This window comes from Dipodomys ordii, unplaced genomic scaffold (assembly GCF_000151885.1).
Source record: "Dipodomys ordii isolate 6190 unplaced genomic scaffold, Dord_2.0 Scaffold126, whole genome shotgun sequence".
NCBI classification, from domain to species: Eukaryota; Metazoa; Chordata; class Mammalia; order Rodentia; family Heteromyidae; genus Dipodomys; species Dipodomys ordii.
The window spans coordinates 7,373,183-7,399,759 of NW_012267342.1; the positions used below are offsets into that span (position 1 = coordinate 7,373,183).

General features: G+C 39.5%; 1 pseudogene; it reads right to left on the reverse strand.

Annotated features, from left to right (window-relative positions):
• LOC105996086 overlaps positions 1–26,256 on the reverse strand; it is a 71,288-nt pseudogene extending 45,032 nt beyond the window's left edge.
• Positions 26,257–26,577: the final 321 nt, after the last annotated feature.

Genomic DNA, 26,577 nt, shown 5'->3' on the forward strand with positions numbered 1-26,577 from the left:
TGGTACAGTGTTAGCCTTTAGCAAATCAGCTGAACAGGTGTGTGAGGCCTTGAGTTGAAGCCCATTACTCCTTCTCTCTCTCTTTTTCTCTCATTCTCTCTTTCTTTCTCTCTTTCTCTCTCTCACTTGCTCTCTCTCTCAAACACACACACACACACACACACACACACACACACACTTCTTTTATTTCGTTTTATGTGAAAACCAAGGTCTAGAAGGATTGGAAAGTGTGAATGTTCTACATTGGAATCAAGTCTGCAACCCTCCCTTAAATAACCATTCTGAACACATATGCATATGAACAAAGTTATGATTTAAAAATAACAAAAAAGGAAACTATTTAAAATGAAGAGAATGTGGAGCCATGTGGTGTCTACAGGGAAACTTAAGCTCTCAAATCACAGCATAGAAATAAAAAGGAAATTGAAAAAGTGCATTAGAGGAGGTGAGGGGGTAATTGAGTTATTTCCAGCTAATATCATAGAAATTGGATTGCACCTAATTGTGACCAATCCAGATCGCACCAAATGCTTCTGCTAATTGGCACCTCATTACAGTATAGGAATAACCAGCACACAGGGAAGAGTTATTGGCTGTATTTGTAAGATGAGCCAGAGTTTTGCTTTGTAACTGCACCCAACAGTCAACAAGCAAATGACTCCCAAAACAATGTGTTTGGAAACATGCCAAGCCAATTTTTTTCTCACAGCCAACTACTCACCAGGATTTATCATATTTGGCTTCCCATTTCTCAGTCTGTTCTGGAACACATTTGACCTGGCTTTGATTGCACATTTAAAAGCGATCTGGTCTGACTAAGGTTCCCCAGCTGGGCAAAAATTTTTCTGGCCTCAAGCCATGAAAAACAGGCAGCATCTCCACATCACTACTTACAGACCCGCAACAATTGTTTCACAATGTAAATGAGAATGGGGAAATCCTTGGGCAAGATTTCCCCTATGTGTTTAGGGGCCTCTGGTGTTTGAGTAGCTTGTGCATTAGAGAAGTTTCAAAGGGGAATTTTTCTTACTCTGGCTTTTTTAAAAATGAAAATAAAAGACTCCCAGAATGCAAACCCCAATATCCATCAATCTTATCTCTCTCTTCCTAGTAGTGACAAATCTCTTCCAGTCCTCTTGGTTCATTATCACCTCCACACAGAATAGTTTCCTAATTCTGCACCTTTTCTTGCCTGAAATGCCCTGGTGCCACATACTCTGACTCTTCATATTCCACCTGTCCTTAAGGATAATTTTCCATATGAACCTTCCCTCCCTTACCCTCCTCCCCCCAGTTTCATGAGCCATGGTACCCTTCAAACATTTTCAAGGCATAGACAGACGGTCAGAAATATCTGGCAAATTAGGAGTAATCAGCATGTGATGAGCTAGGCTCTATTGATCTAGGCTGGGGATGCAAAACAGAGCAAAAGTAGAGCAGGATTGCATCCTTATGGAGCTTGCTGGAGACACACACCCAACAAATCAAATCATAGCTTTCTTACACTCTGAAGTCCTAGCTCTGCCTCTTGCTGGCACTTAATATGGGTTATGGTTTTGGTACATTTGTCTAGGCTGTCTAACTAGATTTAAAATTGTTCATGGAAAATATAATAACCATTTCTCACTGATGAGGATTGAATTCCAGTGGAGTACTATAACACATGTGAGTAGCACATGTTGTTTCTAGTCATCACTACAGCTTTACAGTTCTGCCATTATTGACATTATTTGCATATTAGGCACCTGAGTCCTAAGAGAATCAACCACTGATCCATGGCATCAGAGTCAGCTAATGAATGATTGTCAAGATGGGGATAAGAAGTGTTCTAGCAATTCAGAAGTATACCATCACATCAACAGAAATATATATGTATTTATAAATATTTTCCTGAAATGTTTTTAGAAGCCAAAGTTTCTCCTCATTTCTCTAAGTTCTCTAGTTCTCTACTTCTTTGTCTTTCCATTGTATTTTTCAAGATGATGTAAGAAAGTTCACTGGCTGTATGCTGTAACTTGGGAAAGTTGAGTGTACTTGGAAAGAGCCCTTTGAGCCACTAAAGCATGTTTGGTGGTTGTGACATGCCCTTGAAACCCTGCACAGCATGTCATATGGTGGTGTAAATTTGTGCCAAGGATCTTACTTTTTTTAAATCTTTAAATTAGAGTCTAAGAACTATTTAGGACTTAGCAGCATGAATGTACAAGTACTAAAATAACTTTCTATTAACACATTTGCAAATCCTGTCTTAAAGCCTAGTTATTTCTCTTTTCTTTGATGACATAGTTTGATCTGGCTTTTAACCACCTGTCAAGCTAAAAGGGGTATCCTGAACACCCTCTTGTGCTTTGGGTTTAATATAATTAGAGGAAAAGAAAGAAATCTCTCATCATAAAATAGAAATAACTAGTTCTATTTGTTTGAGTTTGTCATTAGTTTTTACTAATTTAAGGGTTTGGAGCCTGATGGTTTGTCAGTAACTAAATATTCAGGTTTAGTAATACATTCTACCCTGGAGAAATGAAGCAAGATGGAATATCAACAGATTTAGGTTTTAAAAAGAAGTCTGAATATTGCAAATTTAATATTCTACGGTCTCTCCCTCTTTTCCTAGAAATGGAAAATATTAAAGCAGAAAGAAGAAACAGCCAAAGCAAGTTGGTGCTTAACAGCAAAAAGCAAGTATGAAGGCATAGCTGTACAAAGAGAGTGATAGAAAAGGCCTCATTCATCTCACATGTGACATGGGGGTAATAGCAATACAAACCTGAAGACCAACACATTGAAACTGCAACTGTCATTCACCATGACTAGACAGATACTATGGATACACACACACACACACACACACACACACACACACATATCTCTCAAGCAACTAATCTTCTATAAATATATAGATATATAGAAGATAGCTGTTTGCTTTCTTAAGCCAAGCCCAGCTGGTAATTTATGAGTGTACTACATGTATATTTATTTATGTTCCTCCAAACACTTCTGCAATAATAATCAGTTGAATGTTTAAAAAGAACTAAAACACAAATTGAAAGGATTGGAACTTTTAAGAACTGCTATAATAGACTCAAGAAAGCTGAATCCAAAGTAAGTCATGTCAGAACTGAGAATAAACCAGATTTGCAGCTCCCAGAGAAGTCTCAGGCGAAGATGGTTTCAGGTATCTTGAAGAGGTAAGGAGAAGCAGAAGGCCAGTTGGAACTTGTGAGATAAACATATTCCTAAATACTCTTCCTAGTTTCAGACACATGAAATTTTTCCCTTTCTCCATCTTGGAAACTGTATAACAGAACCTAGCTGGGCTGATGAATATCAGACATCCTTGAAGGTAAAAAAAAAAAAAAAAAAGCATAATCAGAAGGAGGAGATTCAATAAAGGTTCAAATACTGAATTTTTACTTCCGAGGACCGGGTTCTGTCGGGACGATGGAGGACACCTAGGGGAGGAACTGGAATAGGTGGGGAGATGGCAAACAGACAACTCACACACAAGAGGAGTGGATGCTGAGTGCTGAGTGCGATTTAATGCAGAGGATAACAAACTTTTATAGCAAAAAGTCTCCATAAGAAAGGGCAAAAGGTTACACAATCTTGCTGCAAGGCTTCGTTCTTGGATGGTCACCAGCTGGTCGCCTGAAAGGGCAAAAGTTTACACAATCTTGCTGCAGGGCTTCATTCTTGGGTGGTCACCAGCTGGTCGCCTGAAAGGGCACTTGTTTCCAGCTTATCTCTAAGAAATATAATGGGTTTCGATGTTTGTCACCATCTAACCATTACCTTATTTCTATAGAGGCCTTAATTGTCCCATAAGATCTTTCCTGTTCCTTCTTTAATAGTAAACACCAAGGAGACTTAGATCTAGCAAGTCTCTTAGTAAATGAAAGAGAGTAGGAAGTTCTTTCTCCTAAGTAGTTATCTCAGCAATTGCCATACATTCTTTCTGTTCTAGCCACGCCTATAGCTTCTTGCAACTCTCTTACAAACAATTCCTTCTGCTGAAATGACTTCGTGAAGCCCCCAATACTTTTATATTTGCTTATGGCTTGTCTACTAGCCTCCATAAGAGGGGCTTCCAGGGTAGCATTTAACTCTGGTGAGTTAGTCATATTTTTAAGACACTCATCAGATATTGGAGTCATCAACACTCTTAAGAAAGAGCTTTGAATAAGGGAACATTGACAATGAGTAAGTACGATGAACAGCAGAAACAGTAAAAGATTAATAGGCATTCTTATATAGTAAGGAAAAGAAAGGCAGAAACACATCTTTCCCAGGGGCTTGCCAGCCTTTTTCCAGGAGTAGGCTTCTTAGAAGCCCTATTCTCCGAGGTAGACTTCGGTGAAGTCCCAAAACTTGGAGATAGGTTTCTGAAGCCTCTTTCTTAGGTCTGATAGATGGTTTCCCATGCTAAGCAGACTCCACTGGAGTAGGCGTGGCATTTTACATCAAGCCCTCCTACAGTTATCTACACTGGAGCTATGGAAGGAAGAGTTACATGACAGGGACTGAAAATCCCTCTGAGTGTTCTGTCAGGACAGAAGGCTAAAGGCATTGACATATGCGTTCTCTGAGGAAATGGTCCAGGCAAAGTAACTTTCAGTTAAGTCTAGAGGCCAATACACATGCATGCCCACATGTGTGCAGATGTGCACACACATGTGCACACACACACTGCTTGAATCAGCTTTTCAGTAAGCCATTCTTCAATATGAGCAGACAGTTAAGGACCACTCTACCATTATACAAGTCTTAATGACTGAAACCTAGATAGACAGAAGCAAAGTGATTTGAAGAAGAATTTATACACACACACACACACACACACACACACACATACACACACACACATACACACACACACACCACAGATCCTACAAGGATAGTAATATTTTAAAAACAAAACTGTTTTCTCAGAAAGATTGGTGTTTCATCCATAACCTAAAATATGAATATAGCACTTTTAACCTAGTGCAATAACATAAACTAAAAATTGATTACAAAGTTTGGAAGACAAAATTAGGAAAATCAAAGAGGTAAAATGTACGATTGAAAAGAGTAGAAAATAAGATCAGAATAGAAAGACAAAGATCAAACTGCTTTGTTAAATAGCAACTCCTTTATACCACTACTTAAAGATTAAAAGAAATGAGAGGAAGGAAGGAAGGAAGGAAGGCAGGCAGGCAGGCAGGCAGGCAGGCCAAGATAAAAATATTTGGCTTTTAGGAAAAAAAAACAAAAAAAGGAAAAGAATGGAGGAAGAGGAAAGAAGGGAAGGAAAAAACTTTCTCATAGAGCGCTCACCTTGAGCTAAAGAGCACAGGGACAGCACCCAAGCCCAGAGTTCAAGCCCCATGACTGAGCCCCCCCGAAAAAAAAGAAAGAAAGAAAAAAGAAAAAGAAAGAAAGGATACATTTGATGGGTGCTGGTGGCTCATGCCTGTAATACTAGCTTCTCGGGAGGCTAAGACCTGCGGATGGCGGTTCAAAGCCAGCTCAGGCAGGAAACTCCGTGAGACTCTTATCTCCAATAAACCACCAGAAAACGGGAAGTGGCGCTGTGGCTCAAGTGGTAGAGCGCTCACCTGGAGCTGAAGAGCTGAGGGACAGCGCCCAAGCCCAGAGTTCAAGCCCCACGACCGACAAAAAGAAAAAAAAATTCTCCAAAATAAAAGGATGTGTTTCTAACATTAAAAAGTCTATTGAAGGGCTGGGAAGGTGGCTCAGTGGTAGATCGCTTGCCTTGCATGTATGAGGCCCTGGGTTCGATCCTTAGCACCACATAAGCAGAAAGAGAAAAGCCAGAAGTGGCGCTGTGGTTCAAGTGGTAGAGCGCTAGCCTTGAGCTGAAGAGCTGGCCCAGAGTTCAGGCCACACGACCGGCAAAAATATAAATAAATAAAAAAGGTCTATTGAAGCCCAGTAGATGGCCCATGCCTATAATCTTAGCTATTAAGAAGGCTGAGATCTGAGGGATGTGGTTCAAAGCCGCCTGGGCTGGCTGAGACTTTTTTATTCCAATTAATCACCAAAAAGCCAGAAGTGGAGTTATTGCTAAAGTGATAGGGCACTTGTCTAGATCAAAAAAGCTAAGGGAGCTGGGCTCAAGTGGCTCAAGTCTATAATCCTAGCTACTCATGAAGCTGAGAGCTGAGAGTCACAGTTCAAAGCCATGCCAGGCAGGAAAGTCGGTGAGATTCTTATCTCCAATAAACCACCAGAAAACCAGAAGTTGTGCTGTGGCTCAAAGGGTAGAGTGCTAGCCTTGACCTGAAGAGCTGAGGGACAGTGCCCAGGCCCAGAGTTCAACGACTAATCAAAAAAAAAAAATCAAAAATAGCTAATGGACAGCACCTTGGCCCCAGTACTGGAACAAAAAATAGGGGGTGGGGGCTACAAAGTGTTCAGCCAGGTGCATAAACTTAAGCCCACTCTATATGAACAACATTATGGCATGCTGAACACAGTAGAATCAATTAAAGCATCCAAAAAACCCTTCTTCAAATTGTTTTTGAACTGAATGTACTTTAAAAATTCTCAAATATATAATAGAAGATACTAAAACAATACTTCCCAAATGTTAAAGGAAAATAATACACAACTCAAAAGTCTACAGTCAAACTATCAATGTACTTTGACTTTTTAAAAATCTTTCAGAAAGATATCCAATGTCACCAACATGTTACTTCCTTTTTGACTTTCACAGAATTCCACTGGATAAAGCTGTATTAGCACCTGGTAAGAAACCAAGGAAAGGATATTATAACTATAACATCCAGGAAATAGGGGGACTAAGCCAAAAAAACAGATGAAGAGAGATACAGGATAGACTCTGCTGCATGTGAAAAGTGCAGGTAAAGACATATCCCCCTCTACCCCTTCCAAGAAAAGGAATTTCTAGGACAGAAATTTCCAAAGGAATGTCCTGGATCTGAACTTTGCTCAATTAAAGCACAAGTAACAAATTACAGATACACGTTATAAATCCATACTTCACTTGCTGTATGGTCAGAAAATCCATTGAAAAATTCATGCAGCATAAAATCTTTTTCATGTATCTAGTTGTTGGGTATGTCCGATTTTTGACACCTTGGAATTTCTGAGATACACTGAATATATCTAGACAGACATGATGGAAGAGTATATGAGACTAGTTTTATTTTCTTTTTATTATCTTTCAGTAATTGAACAAAGGGTTTTACATTCCACTTGGCAGTTTATATATACAGTGTTACCCTGTCCATCATTTTCCCTGCATCTCTGACAGATCTTAAAAGTAATCAGACTATAGTTCTGATATTAGCTTCACCACTTTCTTACTTTGCAACCTTACAAGATGTTCTCTAAAATAAATTTGTTCTTTTGAAAGAGGATAAAATAATACTATAGAGTTAGATTGCTTAAAGATTATGAGTAGGGCTGGGAAGGTGGCTCAGTGGTTAAAGCGCTTGCCTTGCATGCATGAGGCCCTGGGTTTGATTCCTCAGCACCACATAAGCAAAAAAAAACAAAACAAAAAAAAAAAAGATTATGAGTATTTTTTTCTGAATCACATAGAACTGTGCCTGACAAAGTAAAAATTTTAAATGCATAATGATTATTACCATATTTTCAGAAAAGGATTATAGAAGAGACAGGTCAAAGGAAATGTTGTATAATATGCTACCTCCTGCCTTTTGCCTTGACATTCTAGATATGCCCTACATGCTCTTATCTAAACTATACAATTTACCTAAGGTGACAAAGATGGTAGCTATTAGAGATTGAATTTGAATATGGGCTTGTCAGATTTAAAAGTACGTGTGCTTTTCACTAAAATATTCTACCCTGAATTCTATTAATGTATCTTCAAAGATTAATCTATCAGATTAAAATCACTTCTTTTTTCTGATCCTATATATCACTTAGAAAGAAAGAGTCCTTTGAGGACAGGTACAGCTAAGGGAAGAACGTTTGATCAGAAGAATTAAGGAATACAACCCCAGGAAATTTGTCTCTTCATAGATTGATCTATCACAGGGAACCCCCAAGAATGAAGTATGCCCACCCAGAAGTCAAAGGCAGGGAGATGAGGAGGTTGAATAGTGAGAAAATGAAAGGACCACTTGGAACTATGTAAATGAACTTCATAAAAGGCCCTACCAAATTGAACACCTCCCACACCAAACATTTCATATTGTAGTCATGCTAGAAATCTTAATAATTTATTACTAGTGTTTCAAACATTGAAAGTTTAATCAATTGAGAATAGCAATCAATTGCACTGCATATTCCATGTTCTGCAGAAATATAAAAGAATGAAAACATAACCTCTACTTCCAAGGAGTCCAGGTGTTGCTACCATTAAGACAGTTCATAGCTGTGCACTCATAGCTCACACCTGTAATCCTAGCTACTTAAGAGGCTGAGATCTGTGGATTGCATTTCAAAGCCAGCCTGGGAGGAAAGTCAGTGAGACTCTTATCTCTAATTGACTATCAGATATCAGGAATGGCACTATGGTTCTTTTTAAAAAGAATATGTTTTTCATTGTGAAAATACTGTTACAGAGGGGTTACAGTTACATGTGCAAGGTAATGAGAACATTTCTTTTTTTTTCTTTTTTATTGTGAAAATAACGTACAGAGGGGTTAAAATTACATGGGCAAGATGTACATTTCTTATCCAGCATTGTTGCCTCCTCCTTTGTTTTTCCCCTACCATCCCATCCTTCCAACCTCCTCAACTACAATTCTCCCCCCCACCTCCACCCTGCCTAAATTGTAAAGTTCATTTTTCAAATTATACCAACATCAAATACAGTGAAAACAGAAGTTATACCATAGGGGAGGAAAATACAAAGCAACAAAAAAAATCACATGGTACCTTATAAATCTGTTATAAACAATAGCAAGGAAGGAAAAAAAACCATTTGTGTCCCTATCTTGGGGTTCTAAGTGGAAGCCTTGAGCAAAAGAAGTCACTGACTTCCAGCCCCAGGACAGACAAAAAAAAATAATAAAATAGACAATGATAGGGTAAAAGGGTACAAACTCACTTATAACAAAATTTCTGGGGAACTAATGTACAGATCGGTAATAATGAATGTGTTATTTTCATTTTGGTAATCATCACATAATGTGTAAATATAACATGATCACACTTAACACCCTGAACATATAGAAAGTTCAATTACCAACACAATGTTTAAAAGAAAATGGATTTGAGTTAGGAATGAAGGGAAGGCAGGAGTTTGGAGAAGGCAAAGGAATAAATTTATATACAAGAGTGCCATGTGTGTTCAGGGACAGTGACTAAATTTAAAGATGAAATCTAGCTTGAAAAATTCTGAAGGTAAGGCTTGGAAAATAGGTTGGTGCTGAATGATTTAAAAAAATCTCCACAAGAAATGTACTCATTGCCTTACTCATGTAACTGTAACCAGTCTGTACAGCATCTTCACAATAAAATAAAATTTAAGGGCTGGGAAGGTGGCTCAGTGGTAGAGCACTTGCCTTGCATGCATAAGGCCCTGGGTTCAATTCCTCAGCACCACATAAGCAGAAAAAAAAAAAGCCGGAAGTGTCGCTGTGGTTCAAGTGGTAGAATGCTAGCCTTGAGCTGAAGAGCTGAGGGACAGCACCCAGGCCCAGAGTTCAGGCCCCACAACCAGACCCAAAAAAAATTAAAAAAATAAAATTTAAAAGACTTAATGTTAATTTTAATAATTAATATATGGTTAGGATATTCCTCGCAGAAGATCACAATAGCTCAACAGCTATTCTATGCCTCCATTAGAAAGAATGATATTGCCCCATTTATTAGGAAATGGAAAAGACTTGGAAAAAATTATATTAAGTGAAGTAAGCCAGGCCCAAAGAAACATAGGTCCCATGGTTTCCCTTATTTGCAATAACTGGTATATGTCTGAGACAAGCAGAAATGGTCAGATAAGTTGATGTTAAACGAAATGAACCCCAAGATAAGGACTCAAGTGTTTTTTTTTTTCTTTCTTGGGATTGTTTCTAACATATCTACAAGATATTTCTTTGTTGCTTTGTATGTCCCTCCCCCACGGTATAACCTCCATTTTCACTATATTTGATGTTGGTATAATTTGTGGAGAGGAAGGGAAACAACAAATTGTTTAAATAGGGATACAGGTGGACCCATTGCAACAATGAGATGTACAAGACATTATGTTGAAAAATGAACTTTACAACTTTGGGGGGAGGGAGCAGGGCAGGGCGAGATTGGAGATGGGAAGGTATGGTAAGAGGAAACAAAGGAAGAGGCAACAATGCTTGATAAGAAATGCACACATTACCTTGCCCATGTAATTGTAACCACTCTGTACAGTATTTTCACAATAAAAAAAGACAGCTATGTACATATGATGATATATAATGATGCTAATCAAAATGAACTCCAAGCTATGGCCATACTTTTTTGCTGTTGTTGTTTTCAATATGTTGTGTGAAGTTATTTCTTTTTTCCTTCATTTTACCCCCTTTGGTTTATTCCCTGTTGTCACTGTTTTATTTTGGTACTTTGTGTATTTATATGTTTATCTGATTTGTGGAAGGGAAGGGTAATAACAAAATGGTGAGACAAAGAACAAAGGGTGAACTAAAGCATCAGCGATACTCACAAGACACTATGTTGGAAATGTACTTTACAACTTGCAGGGGAGGGGAGTGAAGGGGGAGGGAAACAAGAAAGGTGGTAACAGTGTTCGACAAGAAATGTACTCATTGCCTTATTTATGTAACCAACCCCTCTGTATATCACCCTTAGAATTAAAAAAAAATACTTTGAGTATCAAACTAGAAAGTTAACTTAATCCTCTAATAGAAAGAAACCACTAGAGTTTGCGTTTTATTGTTTGTTGTTCTTATTGAGGCAATGATCAAAATTTCATTTTCCATGGTTTCTCTCCATTCAGATCTATTAAAAAATGCAATCACAATATAAATCCCAGAAAGCTCTTTATAGATAGTGATGTGCTGATTCTAAAACTTACAAGGAAAGACAGGACAATCACTAATTCTTGTTAGGTTTTTAAAGAAGAAGCTGCGGAGTAAGAACAGCACCATGCATGTGGTATTCAGGGAAGGAATAGGTTTATTCATGGCACCAGGCCTTGTTGGCACTCCATGGGGCTGTGAAAAGGGAGCCTTTGGCCCTGGGCTAAGCTTTATCTAGGGTAGGGGTGGGGAAAGGTGTGGCCACATCAATCCAGATGTGACCTCTTCCAGATGTGCCAGTTGCCTAGGTAACACAGGTACTGGGCAGACTTTGCTGAGAGGAGGGTGGAGTCTGCTTGCCATCCAGGAGCGGACCTTACAATTCGGAAGCTGAAAATGATAAAATAAAACAAAATCATATTACATCACAAGGCTTATACTTGAGCTACAATAGCACTCTCAAAAAGAGACACACAGAAAATGAAGCAGAATAGAGAAACTGAAAACAGATTTGTATACATACAGTTAGGTTCAAAGGCAATTCAATAGAAATAGACATTTTTAACAAGTGCTAGTAGAATAATTGGATATCCCTATGGGAAAGGGGGAAGGTCTACATCTCACTTTTTTTCTTTCTTTCTTTCTTTCTTTTTTTTTTTTTTGGTCATGGGGCCTGAACTCTGAGCCTGGACACTGTTCCTCAGCTCTTCAGCTCAAGGCTCGTGCTCTAGCACGGAGTCACCTTCCTAGCCCTATATCTTACATTTTTATAAACAATATTAACAATTCTAAATGATCACCTACCTAAAAGATACATGTAAAAATATAAAACCCAGGCCAGGCACCAATGGTTCATGTAACCCTAGCTACTCAAAAGGTTGAGATCTGAGGATCACAATTCAAAGCCAGACCAGGCAGAAAAGTCCATGAGGCTTTTATCTCTGATAAACCAGCAATAATAATATCAACAACAACAATAATAAACCCTGAAGTGGAGCTGTGGCTCAAATGGTAAAGTGCTAATCTTTAGCAAAAAGTTCAGGGATAGCACCCCGGCCTAATTTCAAGTCCTAGGACAGTCATAAGAAGTAAAATAAAATAAAATAGAACAAACCATATATCTTTGAGAAGAAATCTGTAATGATTTATGTTTATCCAAGAGTATTAAGACACAACATCCATGACACAATTCATTTTAAAATGTCAATTAACTTGACTTCTACATACATACATACACACACACACACACACACACACATATATATATATATATATATATATTCTTGGTCAATTGTGGGGTTGAACTGGGGCCTGGGTACCATCCCTGTGCTTTTTTGCTCAAGGCCAGCACTCTATGACTTACTGCCACAGCTCCACTCTGGCTTTCTCATGGTTAATTGGAGATAACATTCTCATGGTCTTTCCTGCCCAGGCTGGCTTTGAAATGAGATCCTCAAATCTCAGCCTCCATAGTAGCTAGTATTACAGGCAAGGGCCATTGTCTTCTTTTTTTTTTTTTCAGGGAGTTCTCTTTTAGGAGAATGAGCTTAGGATCTTTTCTATAGGACAAGATATTTACAAACTACATGTATAATAATAAACATACGCCATGCCATGAGTATATATTCTAAAAATTCAGTAATAAATAAGCAAATACCACAACTTTCTAATAATTAGGAAAAGTGTCTTAAAAGATACTGCAAAAGAAGATATACATATATATTTTTGTGGGGGTGGGGGTCGGTCGTGGGGCTTGAACTCTGGGCATGGGTGCTGTCGCTCAGCTCTTCAGCTCAAGGATAGAGCTCTACCACTTGAGGCACAGCGCCACTCTCTGTTTTCTGAGTTGTTTATTGGAGATAAGAGTCTCACCGACTTTCCTGCCCTGGCTAGGATTGAACCACGATCCTCAGATCTCAGGCTCTTGTGTAGCTAGCATTAAAGGTATGAGCCACCAGTGCCTGGCAAAAGAAGATGTATTGATAGCAAATAAGCATATGAAAATCTCTCCTTAAACACGGAGAAAATAAAAAATACAATGAAATAGCATCACACATATATTTTTAAAATTCATTTTTTACCTCAACAAAACAAATTCTATGTGTTTATTGTGTACAACATGATATTTTGAATATTGGATGGCTCAACCAAGCTAATTCATACATCAGATACCATTTTGAGGGTCAGATCATTTAAAACTCTTCCTTAGTAATTTCTCCCACCCCCCCTATTTTATTTTACTGCTGAGCGTTGAACCAGGAACTTGTGCATAGTAGATATTTTACTAGTGAACTCCATAAACAATAGCTTGATTTAATAATTTTAAAATCTGACAGTAGCAAATGTGGATAGAGATAAGGAGCAATAACCACTATTCATACACTGCTGGGAAGAATGCAGAAAGTACAGACACATTGGAAAAATACTTTGCAAGCTTTCTTAGCATATGACCAAGCAATGCCATTGCTTAGTATTTCCCCACTGAATGTTCCAAACACCTGTACAAAGCAATCATCCAAGAGCAACTGTGAATTCATACAACAGTATAATTTTTTTAAGAAGGTGTTTTGTTATGGGAAAGAAACCACATTGCAGAGAGTACATATTTTTGATACTCTGGAAAATGGAAAATTATTTGGGATAGGAAATAAATCAGTGTTTACTGGAATTTAGGGATGTAAAGATGGGTTAACTATAAAGAAACATATAAGTAAAAGGAGAAAATTAAACTGTTCTGTAAAATATTTTGCTGTTCTCTTTTGCCAAAACACATGACACCAGACATAGAGAAGAAAATTTATTATGTGCAAAAATTATAAACATTTCCATTGCATGCTAACTGGAATTTTTTAATAAAATAGTCAATCTACCTCTTATCAGGTCAAGAACATAAATCCAAGTCAACTCACAATCTTTGTTCTTTCTTATTCCCTCTCCATCATCACTAGAGACAAAAACATTTGATTCTAATCATGGCCCCACTTAATTTCTCCTTCTGAAGGAAGTTAAGGCTATTTTGTGGTTCTCCCTGTGTCACTCAAAGTATATTTGGAATATCACTGGTTCTGAACGAGCTTCTCAAAAATTCCCAAGAGAACTAAGTACTTAAACAGCCATTGAATGAATCAATCTCTTTAACTTTGTTTTGTACAGTGTTTTCTAAATTTCGTTGATATCACAACATTCCTTTCACAGAAATATTGTAACTTTTTTATGTTCATGAAGCAATAACTTTGAAAAGCATAGATGTTGAAATATACTTTGTGTGTGTATGTGTGTGTGTGTGTGTGTGTGTGTGTGTGTGTGTTTGTACCAATCCTGAGGTGTTCCAATCCTGGGGCTGAACTCAGAGTCTGGGCATTGTCTCTGAGCGTTCTTCCTCAAAGCTAGCCCTGTTCCACTTAAGCCACTTTTTGGTGATGGTTAATAATTAGAGATAAGATTCTCATGGGCTTTTCTGCTTGGGCTGGCTTTAAATTGTGATCATCAGATTTCAGCCTCCTGAGTAGCGAGGATTATAGGCATGATCTATAGACAACCATCTGGAATATTTTTGCACGTTGAGTAGCACAAGACTAATTTGTATCTTAAGGAATTTAAGAGGTTTGGGTGTTTTTTCATTATCTATATTGAGACCATGTGTTAAGTCATGACGCTTATGTAAATATGTGTGACTCTTAGGAAATCACAGTGCACATAGTTCAGTCCCAGAGAGGGGCATGATTTGACAAACCCATTTCTTGCAACCAAAACTAATTTCAGAATAATTTGGATTTCCAATATTTTTAATGTCACAATATTTTTTGGAATCAATTTTTCCCACTTGGTTATATTTATATTGAAACCACTTCTACCCCTCTCCCCTTCTACCTCCCCCTCCCTCATCCCCATACACTTTGTTTTTCTTTCTTTTTTGTGCTGTTAACTGGTGCTTGAATCCTGGGTCTTGAAATTTTGTTTGGCTTTTTTTCCTGTCAAGGCTGGCGGTCTACCATTTGAGCCACAGATCTGACTCTTTGCTGGTTAATTGGAGATAAGAGTTTCAGATTTGTCTGCCTGGACTGGCTTTGAACTTCAATAGTCAGATGTCAGCCTCTTGGGTAGCTAGGATTATGGGCATGAGCCAGGGCCACCAGACTCACCTCTCTCTCAATGACTTCTGAAAATCTCCTCCAATCCTCCCTGTCTTGTCTGGATTTCAGTTTTCCTATTTCTACACATTTACTCCTGAATTGCCATCACTGAAATCCATGAAGCCTGGTAAAGTAAGACTTCCCTTAGGAAGGAAAAGAGGAAAACAACAGCAGGACCAAGCAGAATCCTCTGTAGCAGGAAGAAAAGAAAATCAGAAAGCAGTCATTACTAATATGTATTCTGCTGCAAGTTAAAAGGTGTATACTCCCCTGGAAGAAGCCATTTTAAGCCAGAAATGATCAGGCAATCAACATGACAGAGATGAGTACTCAGAGTTTATTAACTAACTCTGACCATTGTAACCAATTTTAAACTGTAAATAAAAGAGAGGATAAAACTTAGAGACTGTATCCGTCAGGGTTGAGTTAGAGAACCAGAGTTTGGAACAAACAGAATTGGGGAGTGAGGGCAGAAATTAGGCTTTACACTTTATACAATTGTAGGAGTTTCTGAGCAACAAATTATTCAGAAGGGAGGAGTTGAAGTATCATGGGGATTTTACCAATTATTTTTGCACAAGTCTGGGGCAGTTGAAACTTTAGAAATGTTAGTATTTTCTTTTTCTTTCCTTTTCTTTTCTTTTTTTTTCAAGAAGCAATGGCCTGCAGGTCTATTCTAGAACAAGAAGGGCCATATTGTATCCAACCACCTCCAAATTTTATCCTTTCATTAATGAGGTCGCTCAGCAGTCCCCCTTATGAAATGGGGCTTTTGAAAACATGTCAAATGAGAAGTCAAATGGAATCATGAAATCATTTAGTGGCCCGTGGAGTGATTCATGGGAAGGCCTTGCACTTCTGTATCCACTACATCTGTGGATGCACTGCCAAGCATGGAGGGGTGTACCAGGACAGCTGTTCTCTCACAAAGATGACAATAGGAAGAACTGGGTAAGGTGGCAGAGAGGGAGGACGGGCTGGACTGCTAGGCCTCCTAAGTGTCTGCCGGTCACTACTCCTTCTTGGGAAGATTTTTCAGAAAGGAATGCTTACTGTCAGGATTCTGCAGTCTAGAGCAGATCTCCTAAAGTTTTTCTTTGGATGTTTACCCTACAACTATCCATAGAATAAGAGAGATTCTAACACTGACGTAGTTACATAGAACAGTCTATCATAGTGATTACTAATGAAATTGAAAAATAGACCTATCTTTTCTAGTTGAAAACAGTACTCATATTATTTAAATTTAACAAGCTTTGGGGAGATATGGTTGAGTCCATTGGTGTCAAGGCTTGCATCAGATATGTTCTTCCCCCATCCCTCTCTTTCTCCTCCCTCTTTCTCTCTCTCTCTCTCTCTCTCTCTCTACACACACACACACACACACACACACACACACACAGCCTCCAGATCTTACACTTTCTTCAGTAAATTCCAAACTACATTCATACTGCTTGCCATTGCTTTCCCTTTTCTACAACTCACCTTGGGAAAGAAAAGAAGAGGTTGACTAGATCTTATGAGATGTAAGCAGTAATAAAGCTGGAAGCAATGCTGGGTAATGGTTAGGAAAGAAAGCTCCAGGGTTTTCAGAGTCCAAACTGTGGGTTCTATTTCTTGAGAGTTTAGTTATCTTGAGATAAGTATTTGCTGTCGGTGCTCCTCAGCCTTTTCTTCACAAATTTCAAGTAACAAGTAACCTCTACCTTGTAAGGTTGTTGCAATAATTTTATATGAAATATGCATAAGGCACCTGAGATTTTAAAAACAGAAAGCTTAGGTAAAGAATAATTAGAGAAAATATCAGTGAGATTCTCCCATTTGTAACTACAAATACATTTTAAAAACTATTCCATTTCCAAGATAAAACATTTAAGTTAGTTTTAAACTAACCGTGTTTTTTCTTTCCTAACAATCAAAATACTTATATCTATCATTTTAATAATCTCCTACAGATAACTCAATAAATTAAATATACAGTTCCAGACCCAGAATATTTCCATTTTAGCATTGTATTGCAAAGAGAAGGTAATCTGGAGTAGTTATGAACAGAAACAAATAACTTCTAGTGACTGAGTGAGTAGTTTAAAATCAGTGAATTAAAGGCAAAAGTTACATTTCAAAAACCTAAACATTTATATAAGATGTTTTATTTCACTATATATTATTAAGTCCAATTAACTGCATGAAGTCCTTCTTAACTAATGCTCCAGAATCTGGATTTTTGCCTCAGTTAATGCAAGTTCGATCTCCTGTTTTTGGCTCTTCTTTTATAGCCCTGTGCCCTAAATGACACCTTCATTCTCTTGGTACACTAAGTAAAAAAATGACTCTCCATTTACTTACTTTCTTACTCTTTCCTGATAGGCTTTTGATTTATAAACTTGGTAATTTATAAGATGCTAATAAAGAAAAGGGTTTGGGAAAGAATAGGTTTGACTAGCATAAATTGGATTGATTTTTAACTCACACTTAATGGTATCTGTTTCCAGTATTTTGATCAATATTATTAGTATTGGCATGTACTTGTTAGCTAGTATTGAGTGCAAATTAACTGGAAAGGAGTTTTTCTGACTTCTCTGTTCTTCCTCTCTGTATACATAAAGACCTAAGTTTATTATTGATTAATCCTAGACAGCTAAGCTCATTTGATATTAATGGCTTATTTTTATCTGTTCACATTACTCAGCAAAAATCAGATTTTAGCTACTCAAAGGAAGGACAAATTGACAGCTAGCTGCCCATCACATTTCATTGATAACTTGTATGACTCCTAATCAAAGAATGCACTAAGTGAGAAGACAATGAGAGATAGCTAGAAGTGATATCATCCCCAAAAGCAGGTTTCTGAATGTAAAATGCATAGCATGTATTCAGCCCCTGCTTAGTAATACTTAAAAGAACCACAACAAATTGCTTGAAATTCACCCGTGATGAGGCAATGCCTCTGCTGACCAGTAGATAGCACTAAAGATATTTCAATAAGTAAAGAAAGGCATTTGGTGTGATTATTATTCTGACAGGGAAACAGTAGACAAGTTCAGTTTAGATCAACTGAGGAGGAAAATAGAAGCCCCTAGCTATTTAGAAATTGGGATTTTTAAAAACCAAACCTTAGTGGTAAACCTGAATGTAAGTCTGGACTTTATCATCTCAGGAAAATGAGCTTATTTGTTTTCTAATGCACTTTGTTCCAAGGTGGGAAGATATCACACACTTGACACCCATTGATATAAAACATGATGGCAAGATAATGTGATGTTAGGAAAATGAACCCTTAGATAAGTTTTTAAATGTTTTTTTCTTTCAGGCATTTGTTTCTAACTCATTTATAAGATTATTTCTTTGTAGCTTTGTATGTCCCTCCCCCACAGTACAACCCCTGCTTTCACTATATTTGATGTCGGTATAATTTGTGGAGGAGATGGGGAAAAACAAGTCGGTTAAAGATACAGGTGGACCCGATGAAACTATGAGAAGTACAAGTTGTCATGTCAAAAAACGAACTTTACAACTTTGGTGGGGGGGGGCGGGATTAGTTGGGGGGGAGGGGGGAGGCTGGGAAGGGATGTGAAGGGTAAACAAAGGAGGAGGCTGCAATGCTTGATAAAAAATGTACTCATTATCTTGCCCATGTAATTGTAACCCCTCTGTACAATATGTTCACAAAAAATAAAAATTAAAAATTAAAAAAAAATAAATAAATACAGACAAGCAAAAAAAAAAAACAAAAACAAAAAACATGATGGCAGCACTTGTATGTTAATGCTGGTCCAGGCACCAGTTGAGTTTAACAAAAAAAGACTAGAAATGTCATAACTTTTTGTACTCATTGATCCTAAGAAAGCATGGTTTAAGCATCACATATATTGCAAGGTGCGATGTTCTGATAACTAAAAACCTGGATGCAAACAAAAAAGTGAATTCGAATGATTAAAAGCAGGGGATAGCAATTTGATATGCTGAAACCTTCTAGCGCATGGTGCTGCTTCTATGTTGTGACAATGATGATGGTTTTGGTGTCAGGAGTAATCCATGTTCCACAGAGTAAAGGGATTTCATATCATTTTTGTGAGTGTACACCAGCACTGGGGCTTGAACTCAGGCTGCTCTTGCTTGTCTTTTTTTTATCAAAACTGGCACTCAACCATTTGAGCCATACCTCTACTTCAGGCTTTTTGCTAGTTAAGTGTCTCACCGACTTTTATGCTTAAGCCATCTTTGAACCACCATCCTCAGTTTTCTGAGTAGCTAGGATTGCTGGTGTGAGACACCAAAGCCTGGCATAATTTTGAATCATCATCCACATGGACTATGTTTGAACATTGCCATTTTTGCCTGCTTTTCTGCTTCAGGTCTGTGTCTAAAAAAGATGGTAGATATTCAGAATCCACACAAGCAAATATAGACAGTTTAGGTGCCACAAGTCAGGAGAAGAGTGTCATTCAAGGACCTATCAAGGGAAAATTGGAGGCACTTGAGCAAGGAGAGGCCAGGTTAAGGGAAAAAGGCATCTGAAAACTCCTTCATGCAGAAAATTGGGTATGGTGATGGAGAGACCAGCTCTGACAAAAATTAGGAGGTAGGTTTTTATCCCATACCCTGTAGGGCCCAAATTCAATCTTTCTGCAGCTGCTATTGTGAACCACTTTAATAAGAAACACACACACACACACACACACACACTTGCAAACACACACACATTGGTACTTGGGTGGGTAACTTTTATACAGCTCAGGAAGTTTGAATTTGGTCTCAAACTGCTTAAAACGAGCCTTTAAACTACCTTCTCATGTTAGCTATTAAATTAGTTTCTGTTGTCATCTGAGTTATGTTTGAGCACTTTCATCCAAACCTGCATTATCAGTATGAATTAGGAAACCTGTGGTAGAGAGTAAGTTGAGGAAAGTCTTTTTTCAGTCTGAGTTTTTGTCCTCCCTCTCTTGGAACCCCAATATTCTCAAACAAGAAATGTCCTTTTGGTATACCTGTGTTTTCCTTTCACTTTCCTTTCTTACTGTAACACATGCAATATGTTCTCCACAGAGTCATACCACCCACAGAGTCAGCCCAGCCTGGCCAAAAAAATTACTGAACCAGGTCAACAGTCTTGATCTGATAAGGCTTGGCTATGTGAATGTGGAAACACCCTTTTCCCTCTGCAATACTTCCTCTACACACTAAGATGTTTCAATTCTACCTGTCTGTGGTTCTTTTTTTTTTTTAATACCTTCTCTCTCTATATAAAACAACAATCAAAGCAGGTTAAATAATTCCTTCAGTGATGACATCCACTGTGTCTGACATACAAATAGAAAATGTGATGATTAAGTTAGCCATGTGTACATGAACAGTGTATAGGCACAAACATGAAAAGGTAATGAGAGTTTACATAATCTGATTTGGCAAAGATGGAATCATCTTAGCACGGAGAGAGAAGCTCTCCTCTTCTTTTCCTCCGGTGAGTTTCTCCTCAGCTCCTTAGCTACTGACACTTGGTGTCAACTTGTCCTGTTACTTCTTTCTAATATGCAAAAGAGGTAAGAAAGAGATCATGCTGACATCACCAAAGGAGAGCAGAAAAGTAGTTTCACTACAGATGAAGATTTGGCTTATGTTTAAACCTGGAATAAATATTTATGTCCCGAAATTTTATAAATCCTCTAGTCACGTCCAGATATCTAGAAATAAAGTGTCAGGTTCTCTCCTGAGAAGAATGTGTAGAGCCAAGAATGCTAACAGGGCTAATGATATTCTGTTAAAGAATTAAATGCATTCTACCTGTTCTTCCCCATTCCTGCAGGGGGAGTAGAAATAATTGGAAGGAAAAACAAAGAGGTTGAAAGGAAAGAAGGGCAGATGAAAAAGAGGAGGAAAAAGAGAGAAAACAAGTTGCTAGTAGGGCAATAGCTTTCAACTTTGCCTGGTGTAAACTGTGAATACTCAAGCTCATCTTCAAAGATATTTAAGGTCTCCAGCGATTCTATCATACAATTGGATTTAGATTTCAATGTAATACAACACTTTCTTCTGTGAAATAGTGACTCAAGAATAGCCAATTACTGAAAGAGTGGGAACTCGAAAGGAATTTAGTTTCTAAGTATTACTACCATAAGCCTCACAAGCTTCTTATTGCAGAGGTATGAAGCAGGAACACACTCTCAATACTTCTCTTTCCTTCAAGCAAGTACTTCCATTCTCTCAAATTCTTGAGCCCACTTCTCTGAAGGCTGTGCATTAGTCTATGTCAGGTTATTCTCCTCACCTCTCATCCTTGTAAAATTATTGCCAGATCAGTGCTTCAGGCTTAGTAGAGTAGAATATCTTGACCTGATAATATATATCCCATGCCTTTTAGCATTCACAGATCATTCCCATATCTCTTATTAGCTAGAGGTTCACTCATTCACTACATTGAAACTTTTATAACTTGTAGCAGGGAGAAAGTACCTGAGGCAGAGGGATGGAATGCAAAGGTGTCAGCACACCTAGAATCTCAAGCCTTCAATCAAGTCACACATTTGCCCATGCCTTTTTAGGTGCAAGTCATGTAACCCTTTAAGCCTGTTTCTTTACATGTAAAGTGAGAAAGTTGGATAATATCTCAAACCCATTGCAACTATGAAATACTAACCTTCATTCTACACTCCTGTCCACTTTCTGTTAATGATGTTAATGCACAGTAGGGTATGGAAAAGTACATACAGACGAGCATCAAAAAAAAAATACCAGTTGCCAAATCTATCCCCAAAGCTTTGAAAAATATCCATATATGTTCTTTGCTTGATAAGAAATGTACTCATTACTTTATTCGTGTAACTGAAGCCCCTCTGTACAGCATCTTTACAATAAAATAAAAATTTTGAAAAATCTAACGGTGAAAAAAGTAGAATCATGTGACAGCCAATTCGGTAGGGTCTACTTTCTGCTATGGAGTTATATGAAAAGAGCCTTGTTAGCCATGCACCAGTGGTTTCTGCCTGTAATCCTACTGTCTAGGAGGCTGAGATCTGAAGATCATGGTTTGAAGCCAGCCCAGGCAGCAAAGTCCATGACAACCATCTCCAATTAACTACCAAAAAGCTGAAAGTGAAGTTGTGGCTCAAGTGATAAGATAGCGTGCTAACCTTGAGCAAAATACTCAGGGACAGTGATCAGGTACCAAGTTCAAGTGAAGAATTGACAAAATGAAAACAAACAAAATATTCTTATTCATTTTACACTTGTGAAAAATCACCCTTGAAGATGATCTGATTCACTAGAGAATCAGAGGTGTTATGGTTCTTTTAATTCTTTTAATCTGCCAGAAAAGTTTTAAATACTTAAGCACCAAGTTCAGTTGAGTGTATCCCTGCAAAGTTCCTGCACTTACATCTCTCCCCACATTTCTTTCTAGCAGCCATGTCCTGCTCCTTAGGCCACCTCCTCTTCAAGACTCCTGTGTGTTACCACCACATACATCTTTATGCCTCTTGCTGTATAACTTGCCTATTCTAAAAATGATTTTTAAGACTCCGTATTTCTTGCAGATTAAGTCTAGACTATTCAGCCTGGTGTTCCCAGATGTCTAGAGTCTCACTCATAACCTACCCTACTTCTCACTTTTCCTCAACACATTTTCTCCACCCAGTCTGCTCTGGTTTTTATCCATTCTTCTATCTAAAAGCTCTCCCTTCTGTGCTTACTCATAGTATCACTCCCATGTGGAACTGTGTTCCCCACTTTCCCCAACACAGATGTAACATGACTATTCTTGAAGCTGATTCAACTCATTTCATCTCATATTTGTTTTATTATTAAATGAATATTTAACATTTATTGAATATTCTGCCTGTTTTTGTCTACCCTTCCTCTCTCCATTTGTCTGCCCCCTCTCCTTGATCCCGCCTGTGTGATAACACGTGTTCTCGCTTCCTGATATTTATTTTGTTAGACTGTAAGTTGCTTGTTCATAGGAGTTACACCATTGGAATTCTCCCCTATGTGCATCAGACTTTGATATGGTCTTGTCCATGAGGCACCCGTGTTTCCCTGAATCCATCTTTTCTCCCTGCAACTTCACTGAACAGCACTTGCACTTGTTATTATCTGCTGTGTGTTGTTCATTGAATCTGTTCTTGATTGAATCTACCTGTTTTTTTGGAAGACAGATAATATATTAAAGGCTTCTGTCTATCTTTCTTCCTCCTGGTTCTCTCCCTAGATTTTTAAAAACCTTTTCTCATTCTTTCCTTTTTTCTTTTTACTATAATATGTACTATAAAATTAAGGTGGCACAGAAAATGATCAATAGTCACCTTATAAATAAGCACAACAATGTCAGACTTATGCCACAGTGATTCATGTTTCCTCTATTCTATATAGCCTGAGTACTCAAATGATTTAGTTAGCTTTGAATTCAACACTCTGTAGTTCATGTGTGTGTGGAGGGGGGGAGGAATGTATATATTTAGGATTTCAAATATCCAAGTTAATGTTCTACATTTAAATAAAAGTTTTCCTAAGAGCACAAACATTAAGAGATAGAATAAATTCAAATAAAAAATCAGTAATTCAATAATTAAACTACAAAGTTTCTTGTTTTCAAAGTTACTTATAGTGATACGTTTATGTCACACAGTTCTCCTGCAGAGAATTAGAGATGATGGAGTTGCAAATTACTAAATCAAAAAGGATCTAACCTTCTGGCTTTGAGGTGATCAGCTGAGTTTACACTGAAACACTGAACCTGAGATGCTGCAGCTTGCAATCCTGTTTGCCTTTCTTGCTGCTAAGCTGCACCTTTTCTACAAAGTATGACTTCTTTTTGAGTCAAATCCTTTCCATGAAGTTCTGTTTTCTTTTCCCTAAAGGTTGTCTGTCAACAATATGAAACTCTATTGAGGTACCCAAGTCAGACAAAATCAACAGACTCAGAAACTTTCCAATTGTTTAAATTACCTTATTTATGCCTCTAAGACACAGTGCTTTTCTAGATCAGCTGGACCTAGGCTTCAGCCTTTGGTAAAAAGAGAGCATTTTTGTGGGATTCAGGAGTGACGTGAGTGAGCTATAGATCCGGATATGAAAATTTCATTTGTTTTTGAGTCTGTTTCAAGGCAAAGTCTAAACGAAATGCAAGAGAGTCCAGTCCGTGAGTGATTTGCTTTAAGTCATTAGAGCCAGCCACCCAGGTTCGGTAAATGGTTGCAGGTGAAGCATGGCCCTTGCTTGTTTCTCTCTTCCTATACAGAGGGCTGAATTTATTTAAAAAAAAAATACCAATCTGCAGTCCCAGGGATACAGTCTTCCAAAATCTCACAGGGATCCCAGAGAAATCTAGAATAATCTGGCCTCACTTAGGCAATGTTGCAACAACTGAGAGGACAAATAGGATTTTTTTCCCTACTCAAGTCAATCTTCCTACCTTTAGAACCCAGGACCAAGGATGCTGGGCTTCAAGCATGGTTCCCATGGTCCTATTTTGAAGTCTGAGAAGTAAGTGAAAACTTTTTTTCTTGTCTTCAGATGACAACCTCTCTGTCGTATTTTTCTTGGAAATCAATTGCAATTCTCTTTCCCTGCTTCAATGTGTTTTCCTTCTGTAAGAACTTTGTTTGTGTCTCTAGACATAAGGACATGTGTTGCCTTGAGTGTTCTGTTGAAGCAGCTGCCTAGACTCTTGTCCGTGGAGAAGTGCCTTTGCCTCTCGGGACCTTACAGCTTTCTATTTTTCACCTGTTCAGTATTGGGGTTGATGGATGATGCTTAATTATCATTCACCCTGAACACTGTGGAGCCTCAAGCCTCACTGCCTTTGATCTTCCACTGGATGTCCAGCACAGAGCTACTTAGACGCTCTCGCCAATGGAGAGGTGTTAACAGAGATCAGGACTCATGCTTGGGGTCTGCAGCTTCAACCAGCATAAAAGATACCCCTCTCCAAGATTTCCCACGTTGGAGGACTAGGGGCTGAGGCAGCCCTCCTCTGGTTAAACCACTCCTCCCTCTCCCTGGGCAGAAGGCATCTAAAGAGTAGAAAGGTAGAAAGGGTGGCTCTGCTGCTCTCCCACACTTGTGTCTGCCTACATCCTTCCCAAACCAGAGTAAGCCGGAACAGCTTCACCTAGCTGCTTCTCTCACCGCCCAGCCACTACCACTCCTTGAGGTCCCCACTATTTCCTAACTCCAGAAATCCTTGCAGCCGGATCAGCAGCTTCTCGTGCCCGCTAGCCCGCACAGAGGCGTGGAACACTCTGCTGCTCTGTCCATCCCCACCTTCCCTTGGCAACACCCCCACACCCCAGGACTCTGCCTTTCCCTTCCCTTACAAACTCCCTGGGTGCTCTTCCAGACTCATTCTTACATCCAGCGGGGAGATCCCTTCACACTCCCAACTCCCAAGGTTCCCAGGCCAGGTGCGGGAGCCCTCAGTGGGCAGGACTCCAGGTACAGCCTAGCTGCTCCGACCAAAGGAGAGAGGAGACACCCTTCATTGCGGGGACTCCAAGACACCAGCTGGCCGGGGAGCGCTCAGTTCTGCCAGAGAGCAGCCTGGCAGGGCGAGAGCACTAGAATAGCCTTGCGCGCGCAAACTCCGCGCGCACCAAAGCTTTCGAGTCGTCGCCTGCACCTGCAGGGCGTCCCCTGGGCTCCCTCCGACCCTGACCGAACCCCAGAGCAGACGATTGTAGCTCTGGCAGTCCCGCACGCTCTTTCCAAGCCCCCCTCGCGTAGGGGCCCCGGGAGACACCTCCCGCCTGCCCTCCTCCCTCCCCTTTCCTCGCCCGCCCACCCACCCACCCACCCAGCCAGCCAGCCAGCCGGCCGGCGCTGCACCGCTCAGCGCGGCGCTCGGATTCCACGCGGGAAGCGCTGCGCTCCGTCCCCGGTGTCCTCAGTCCGGCCCCCCGAAGTGGAGATGCGCGAGAAGCAGGCGAGGGCGCGCAGCTCCTGAGACGCCGCGCCAGCCGGCACCATGCGCCTGCGGCCGCTGCCCCTCGTCGTGGTCCCCGGCTTGCTGCAGCTGGTGAGTGCCGGGCCAGCCCCGACGCCCCACGCCCCGCGCGCAGGGCACGCGTTTCGGCGGGAAAATCACGAGGGTGGCGGGCTCCCCAGAGGAGCCGGTGGATGTATGGAAAATGGGGCGAAGGGCGCCTGGAGTGAGGGAGTTTTGGGGTGGCCATAGAGGTTGGAGGAAATGTCCTGGAGACTGGAATAGAAGGGACATAGAGGCGGGTGAGGCTAGGGACTTAAACGTTTGGGATAAAGTAGGAAGAAAGTGTCTGGGAAGCGAGGTTTATTGATCAGCGGGAGTCCTGGGATGGGTGTAGGTGGATACGCTGCGGATTGGGTTGGAAGATTTTCCTTCAGCCCAGACTAAAAGAATTGGTGATTCTTATTTCTCTCTGGTGTTTTGCCCAGGTGCCCAAAGCAGAGCATCTGGGCTAGGATAGTGTCGTCTGGAAGGGTGTGGGGGGCAGGGGGGGGGAACTTAGGCAAAAGAT